The following is a 9,292-nucleotide window of genomic DNA, read 5'->3' on the forward strand; positions in this document are numbered from 1 at the left end:
TAACTTTATATCTTGACACATTCATTTGCTTTTTGTCTATTTGATTTGTCCTAGAATGATAGTGATAAGTAACATCTACCAATGCTCATGTTTTCATTTTTCTTTTTGCATCTCCAATGGCTTTTAATTTATATGATTAGTTGGCATTAATTTGTTACATAAAAGTTTTTAAGTATTATAAGGACTACCTAAAAGGTAACAGTACCTTTCATTAAATATAAAATTTATTTTTATGGTTTTCACCTTGAATTCTATTTTGTCTTGACATTTGTATTGCCATCTTCCATTTTATTTTGTTCCTCTGCATCTCATCTACTTTTACCATTCTTTCAGTTTTACTTATTTTATAATATGTATTTTAGAATATGTTTAAAGATAACATTCATTGAGGATTTTCATATTCTTTAACTTTGAATATTTTATACTCTTGTTTTAGTGTGTAAATTGAATATAGTTTTGTGTAGTGTCCCCCTTTGCCACAAGAAGTATGTATTCTTTGCTTTTAGTTTTTATTAAAATTTGACAAATAATTATCTTATTTTTAATTTAAGTAAGTCGGACTGAGTCTCTTTATGCAAGAAGTGCAATTTAGTAAACTTTTACTTCTTCTACTCTCGAATCAGTGATTCTTTATTAATGTCATGAAGGGTTATAGATCACAATTATTACTATTATTATTTTAAAGTTCCATAACTTCTACTTCAAATGCCATTTTACCATATATTTGATGTTGTCGCCACATCAAAACAACTATTTATACAATCTATTCATTTAACAATTAACATTCACTAAAGTTTTTATGGCCCTAATATTCTCATTTTTAGATTTGCGAATTCTTCTATTTCATCTTTTATCATTTTATACCAAAACCTAGTTAAGCTTGGATGCAAGATTTTCTCATTCCTTTAATAACTGATGATAGAGTCCTGCTTCTTTTGCTCATGAACTGCATCTGTCTCAGTAATGATAATATTTTAGTCATCTAAAAATTGGAAAATGCTCATTAAACTGCACATGCTCTAACTTTCAAACTATTGAATTATTTGAAGATAAACTTGAACTTACAATATATTTTATATAAAGTAAATGCACAAGAAACATTACTCTATAGCAAGCCTATATAGCTCAGTATTTCACATTTTACAATGGTGCATTTTATGTGCTTATAATAACTTTTCAAAATTTAGCATAAAATGAGAATGATTGACTCTGAATTCTCATCATCTATAGTACTGGCTCTTTAAAACAGTGACTTTGTAAAAAATAGTATATATATTATATTAATTATATATATATTTATAAATATACATATAATATATTTAGAATTTATCGGGATATATCTCACATAAGTAAATAGACACCAACTCTTCTAAGAATAATTTTGAATTTAAAAGGAATATTTTATTTTTATACAATGTTTTCTAGTTTTGGAACCATTTTTGCCTCTATTGTCCCATTTAATCCAAGATTACTAACAAGATGACTGTCCTCATTTTACAGAGAAAGGCACTGATTATCAAAGCCAGTAAGTGAATTGGTCATGTCTGCAAACATTTCGAGTGGCAGAATTGCCGCAAAACCACAGGATTTGTGTCTCCAAGTGCAGCGTTCTAGATTTGGAAGGGATACTGGCTTTCTTAGTCAGCTTGGACAGCCCTAATAAACACAATAAACTGGATGGCTTAAATAATAAAAGCCTATTTTCTCACAGTTCCAGAGGCTAGAAAGTTCAACATCAACGTCCCGCAGAGTTTGGCTCGGATGAGGGCACATGGCCACTTTCTTTTTGTGTCCTCACATGTCGTTACCTTGATATGTGAAAGTGGAGGGAAAGATCACTCTCTTTTCCTATTCTTATAAAGCTGAGAATCCTATTGTATTAAGACCCTACCCTTCTGGCACCATTTAACCTTAATTACCTCGTAAAAGCCCTATCTCCAAATATTGTCATTGGGCATAGGACTTCAACATGTGAGTCTGGGAGAAACACAATTCGATTCATAGCACGTACTTTCCAAAATCTGGTCAATTATTTTTTAATTGATGCACTCTCCTAGTATCAATATCTAGAAAAGATGATCCTACCTTGAGTCTAAATAATTCATAAATCCTTGAAAACAAGGCAGTTCAGATTTATTGGAACTAAAGAAGTTTTTTTTGGAATGTTGACTCTCAATAGATAAAAATAATGAATATACTGTTTCATTAATAGCTACAAGAAATATAAAAATTAGTTGCTTTTTCTAAATAAATAATTCCAAAGAAAATTTTACATTGGTTTGAAAACTGCTGTAATTGTTAATGAAGTCAAACTTTGGATCTAGAAACTGAAATAACATTTGACCCAGCAATCCCATTACTGGGTATATACCCAAAGGATTATAAATCATTCTACTATAAAAACACATGCACATGTGTGTTTATTGCAGCACTATTCACAATAGCAAAGACTTGGAACCAACCCAAATGTCTATCAATGATAGACTGCATAAGGAAAAGTGGCACATATACACCATGGAATACTATGCAGTCATAAAAAAGGATGAGTTCATGCACTTTGCAAGGATATCGATGAAGCTGGAAACCATCATTCTCAGCAAACTAACACAGGAACAGTAAACCAAACACCACATGTTCTCACTTATAAGTGGGAGTTGAACAATAAGAACACATGGACACAAGGAAGGGAACATCACACACTAGGGCCTGTTGGGGGGTTGAGGGCTAGGAGAGGGATAGCATTAGGAGAAATACCTAATGTAGGTGACAGGTTGATGGGTTCAGCAAATCACCATGACACGTGTATACTTATGAAACAAACATGCACATTCTGCACATGTATCCCAGAACTTAAAGTATAATAAAAAAAATTAGCTTTAATTTCTTTTAAGAATCAAAATCTATGAGAGTGGTAGAAGAATATATCTTGGAAACTTAGAGAAGTTTGAAAGAATTACATATCCTATAGAAAGGTTTCTCCAAAATTCGTGCGTGCCCAGTGAAAAGTAAGACAAAAAAAGGAATGGTGGGGGACGGGGAGAGAAGCACAAAGAAGATGATCACTGTAATCTGGTGGGATAGATAACACTTCTTATTTCATTGTCCTAATTATGTTTCATATTATAAAAATTAATGTTGCAAAAATCATTTTAAAAATCATAAAAGGCATTCATACTAGTGCATCATCCAGTTGAAATAAAAAATAAAAACACAATTCTTTAGTAATACTAAGGCACATTTTAGAAGGTTTTACTGTAAAGTTCAAATCTTTCCTGAATGTTGTTGTCCATTTAATTCCATAGTGAGAAATATACGATGATATTACAATTACAAGGCTATTCTTCATGTAGTCTACAGTTCATAGTATTTTAACCATAACTACCCACGTAAATAATTTTTAATGCTGTAAAACCAAATATTCTGTAACAAGTAAACCTTAAGATTTTCTGATATGTAATCTTAAATGTTTCTGATTGCTTCTGCTTATTTTCTTGACCAGATTTCTTTTGTAATTCTATTATGTGGTCAGGAAATTTCCCACCAATTATGGGGGGGACTATCTGTAATTTTAAGGGGGTTAAGAGTGATGGTATTATCCTGGTGAGCTTCCTTTAGAAATTCTTTCGTACCAAAATTAAAAAGATTAGCTGACATTCTATGTAACTGATATGATGGGGGAAAAAAAATTTAAAAAAACCCACTATCATCAATCTTCCATATGTCGCCAACGCTTATTGGTAGAAAAACTAAAGTGGATTTTCTCCCCAGTATCTCTGTAAGTATGAAAGTTTTTCACTCTTCAGCCCTCTGTTTTAACTTACATTCAAACATGACTACTGATTGCTACTTTCTGTATCAAGAAAGTGGCTCAAATGAATCACCTGTGCAATTAGAGCCATCCATAGGTAAGTGGGACTGTTGGGGAGCTATAAGCAGGTCAATGGCCTTACACCTTAGGTTTTAATGTTATTGTTATTATTTATTAAATGAGTGAATGAATAAATCAGTATTGGGTGTTTGGATTGAATATGAACAGGCACACAGGTCCACTCACCACTCTCCAACCTCACACACACCCCTTAAAAAACCTTGCAGGAAATTCCATTTTGCAATGATTACACAAAGAACCTTCAGTTTAGATGGACAAATTCAGTCCTACCCGCATGTGAGTTTGATTTAATCACAGACTAAGTATGAAGAAACATTTTAAAAACGTAGCTACTTTAGTGGGTCCAACTATGTGTCAGGAGTATTAAACATGTTATTTCATTTAATCCTCAGGAGGATGCCTTAGAGAGGCTGTTAATGCCTATTGTACATAGGAGAATATAGAAAAATGGAAAGATTCAGCAATTTATTGGAGTCTCAAAATTAGTAGTTAAGATGTATTCTTGAAGCCTGGGTTCCCATTAGACAACATCCTCTCCTCTCAATTGCCCCCCCAAAAAACTGCTTTTGAGTTTCTGGAGTCAAAAGAGAGAATCCAAGTAAAAACTAATGAAACAAGAATTAAGTATCACACTTTACATCATAATGGGTTAGGTTTAATCTTTATGAATTTGAAAAAGAGTTTCTTTAACCCTATTCTATGAAGTAATACTTAAAACTATGCAAAGAATAACTAAGAGAGGGTACTTCCACACCACAGTTAAATCTTACCTCTATTATTAATTTCTCTATACAAGGCAATATGTCCCCTTCAGGTTTATATAGTATTGGCGTTGCTACACTTCTTTAGTTGCATGCAATGTTATGGTCATTCTATGATCTCTGCATACTATGGCCTCATGTCAATTTGCCCTAGACAGCTGTTCACTTTGAAGCAACAGCTAAGAGATTTACAATGTTCTGAGCATCAGACCAGCTATTTCATATATATTGTCTCAGTTCATTCTCTCAGCAGACATATTGTTATTAACTATAATTAAATATTTACATATAGTTATTCATATGATAAATAAAATAATAAGTAAATCGAGCCACTGCTACTTAGTGATGGAACAAGAGTAGGTGCCAGATCTATATAATATTTAATAAGCAAAGTCAAAGTCAGGGTACATAGCTACATAGCCATCAACCACAGTTTCCCGAATTTCCCTCCTTCTTGTACCAAAATTATTTTTGCCATATCAAGAAAACAAACTAATGCTATAATATTACTTGTACCATTCTTAGCCAGTAGTTCAACTTTTCTCTTAAACTACTTATTTTAAAAAGGAAACTCTATATAATAATTGAAAATCAATTAATACATGAAAAGTAACCTAAAATATATATGCAACTATAAAAATGTTAAAAGAAATATTGATTACTCATTATTGCTTGTGGGAATGTACAATGATACAGTCACCACGGAAAATAGTTTGGCAGTTTTTATTAAAGCCAAAAATGCACTTACCATACAATCTAGTACTCTTAGGCAATCAATACCCATGTTCGGAAAAAACCATGTATAGAAATGTTTATAAAAGCTTTATTTGCCATAGACAAACACTGGAAAAAACTAAAATGTCCTTCAGTAGGTGAAAGGTTAAACAAATTTTGGTAAATACATATAACAGATACTACTCCACAATAAAAAGAAACCAACTAATTTCTATGTATAACAAACTAGATGAATTTCTAGGGAACTATGTAAAGGGCAAAGTCAATCTCCAAAACTGATATTCTCTGTGGGTCCAGTTACATAACATTCTGGAAGTAATGTCATGATAGAAATGAAGAGCAAATGAGTGCCTGACAGAGATTAGGGTTTGATGGGGAGTAGCAGGTATGAAGTAAGTCTGGGCGGAGATAGGAGCTACAAAAGTGTAGCACAAGGGAACCTGTGGTGACACAACAGTTCTGTATCTTGATTTTGGTGGCAGTTACATGAAGCTATACATGGAATAAAATTGAATAGAAACACCCACACACACGAAAATAAGTGTGTGTATGACTGGTGAAATTTGAATCAATTCTATGGGTTGTGTGAATGTCAGTTTCATGGTGTTGATGTGCTATAGATATGCAAGACGTTAACATTGAAGGAGGCCAGATGAAGGGTGCACAGGACCTTCGTGTACATTTTTTTTTTTTTTTTTTTTACAGCTTCCTGTGAAGCTGTAGTGATTTCAAGTGAAAAGTTTTTTTAAAAACTGCTCATTAGTTTGTAACCTGAAATATTACCTTTGCCACCCAGCAGCATGTGAAACACTCTCTGCCACTATGGACTCTGTTATGCTGTCCGTTTTCCTTGTTCACTCGACTGACGGTAGGTTCTAGCTCAGTCTAAATTTCCTCTCAATGCTACTACTTCTGAAGTCTCCCTAATTTCCTTTCTCTAGGACAGACTTAGCAAGTCCTTTCTTTATGGTCTCACTGCATTTTATATATATGTCCATAGCAGCTGTTACATTTCTTGTATTTTTCTTTTTAGTTCTGTATCCACCTTTAAACTTCAAGAACCTTGGTGGTGTTTCTCCACTGTTCTCTTTTTTTTTTTTCTTTGACCTTATTATCCTCACACTACCAAATTTTATTGAATGAAATCTATTTAGCCTCAATGGGAATTCTTATAACAGATAATACCTTTAAGTATCAGTACAATTTTGCAAAGCACAATTGTGAAGAGCCCATTGGTTAAAACAGGTTTCTTAAATTCAGCATTAATGGAAATGAGTGTTATTGAAACAGGACTCCAATTAAGTATAGGTGAACTTGTGTTTATGCGTGAGTATGCATGTGTCTGTGTGAGTATACATACACACATACACACAAAAGTGCAATAGGAATACTCTACAGATAGTCAACTAACTAGTATTATTATAAGCTCCTTTTGACATCTCTAATTATAGACTTATTTGAACACAACCCAATGCAGAATCCCTTGATAGCATAAATGTTAAATGACAATTCCAATATGATTTTAGGCACTGGAAAAAAATAACGAAAGAAATAAAGAAAGAAACAGTGCTTAAATTACATACTTTGTTTTAATTAGACCTACTAGTCACTCTTTAATAGGTAACTGTGTCCTCACGTATTTAGTATGAAAATTGTAACAAGTTTATCACCACTTATCCTGAAAAATAAACAACTAAATGGGATGTTACATTGATGGTCAAATCGTTCTTTATACTCAGTGAATTGTGAAGAATTATTTTTTGACTTAAATATACCTAGAAAAAAGTTTAGGTTTAATGATAACATCTTTCCTTTTTGCTGTTTTATTTTAGAAGATTATTTGTTTGACATTATAAAATAAGTATGTGGCTATTAAAGAAACCTGGAAAACATATAAAAGCTGCAGAAAAAAATTATTTTTCATCAGCTTACTACCTAAAGACAATTAGTATTTACATTTTGACCTTAGTTTCTCTGTCACTTTCTTTCTAAACATACCTTTAAAAAAATAACTGTAAGTGTTAATACATACACATTTATACACATAGTGAAATATTTTTATTAAATATAAGCATTGCTCTTAGGGTATCACTTAAGTATATTTTCTTATTTTTTTATGTTCAATGCTTGAGAATCAACACACATAAATTATCTCACTCTCACAACAATTCTTCAAAGAAGGTCTTTTCTCTTTTATAGATAAGAAAACTGAGGCTCAGAAAAGTTATGGAAGATGTTCAAATTAAAAAATCTAGAAAGTGGCTATGATTCCGTGTTGTTTTGCTTACCCATCATCCCTTATACTGAGGACAGAATGCAATCCTTTTTCTTGGGGAACCACTCCTCCTTTTATCAGTTGCAGTGGTTTAGATGTGACTCACACATTCCCTGGCTTCTGGGTCTGCCCAGATGTGGGCACTCAGAGGCTGCCTTCCAAGTCCTCACAATAAGTGTGTTAGAGATGGTTACATGACCCATGCTAACTCACTTCCCACCTTATCCAAAATCCTGGCTTCATCACTTATTAATAATTTCAGCCCTAACCCTTAAAACTTGGTGTTTTCCTCTGGTCTCTCCAGCTCCCAAATTCCAGGGTGCCTTCAAGGATTTTGGGTTCAACCCAATCTTCCTTAAGGGCAACCCTGAGGCCATTGTTAAACACCTAGTTTTAAATAATGACTTTGAGCAATGACTTAAATCTTGACTAAAATCTTTCTGTAAGTAGGGTCAGTGTTTTCTTAGAAGGAAGCTGCTGATCAGTATGGCCACATATGACAGAACACAGAAAATGATGGGCAAAACTGAGCAGAGTACAAATTTGGTTTGTACCAGAATACAGACTACACATATACACACACATGAAAATGCTGAAAGTTGTCATCAATTCTTTAGTAAGCAAATCATTAGCAATTCATTCAGGAATATGGCTGCTCCACTGTGCAGTATGCATGGAAGTTAACTGTGTAATCAAACCCACATTGTGCTAACTACAGGGTTTAGGTTCCATCATTCTTATCAAACTTAAATAGTGTTTATAAGGGCCCAAGTTACAAAACCACCCCAGACATAGTAAGAGAGAGATCTGGCTACAGTAGACCCTCCCCGATTATATTATGAAGCAACAGTCTAAGGCCAGTGTAGACAAAACCAGAGATAGCGATGCTCAGTCTGAAAAATAAGTTACTAAAGTCATAAGATATAATATTTTTGATAATTGATCCCAACTTTTTGGAGCTATGTCTGAATGAGAATAAACAGGAAACTGAAGGAGACAACACACTAGTGCAGCCATGATTAAGAAGATTATTTTGCATAGACACCCAAATCCATTTCTTCCTTAGATAGACCTCAACTTGCATGTGTACATTGTCTCAAAAATTGAGAAATCGTCTTGTAAGGTTTTCAATGGATCTCTTAGAATTCTCTGCCAATTTTTTTTTCAATGCTAGTTGAACTGTTTGTTTTGAGAAACTTGTGCTACCCCAGCAGCACTTTTTGTGCTATATTGCTTTTTTTTTTTTTTTCCTTAATTCCTAGAGTGTCAAACTGTGTTTTTATGAATAGGAATATATCTTCACAGGAAGCAAGTCACATCTGGAGAACACTACAAGGAGCTGTATGCAAGAGAAGTGTAATCTCATCCCTTCTGTTTTGACACAACATGAACATAGTAAGAAAACAGAAACAAGTGATTCTTTCACTAAAATTCATTTACATAGATTTAGCTCTTAAAGTTCTGAATGTTGAAAAAAGTGTATAGTCTGTACATTGTTACATTTTCACAAGGAATTTCCTAATTTTTCTTGTCTTATAAATCTGATTGAAAAACTAGAAAGTAATAAGAAATTTTAAGTGCTGGGATTTAATTTTTTTTTTTTGAATGCCATTTCTTTACTTTCATTTTAAG

This window comes from Chlorocebus sabaeus, chromosome 21 (genome assembly GCF_047675955.1).
Source record: "Chlorocebus sabaeus isolate Y175 chromosome 21, mChlSab1.0.hap1, whole genome shotgun sequence".
Lineage (NCBI taxonomy): Eukaryota > Metazoa > Chordata > Mammalia > Primates > Cercopithecidae > Chlorocebus > Chlorocebus sabaeus.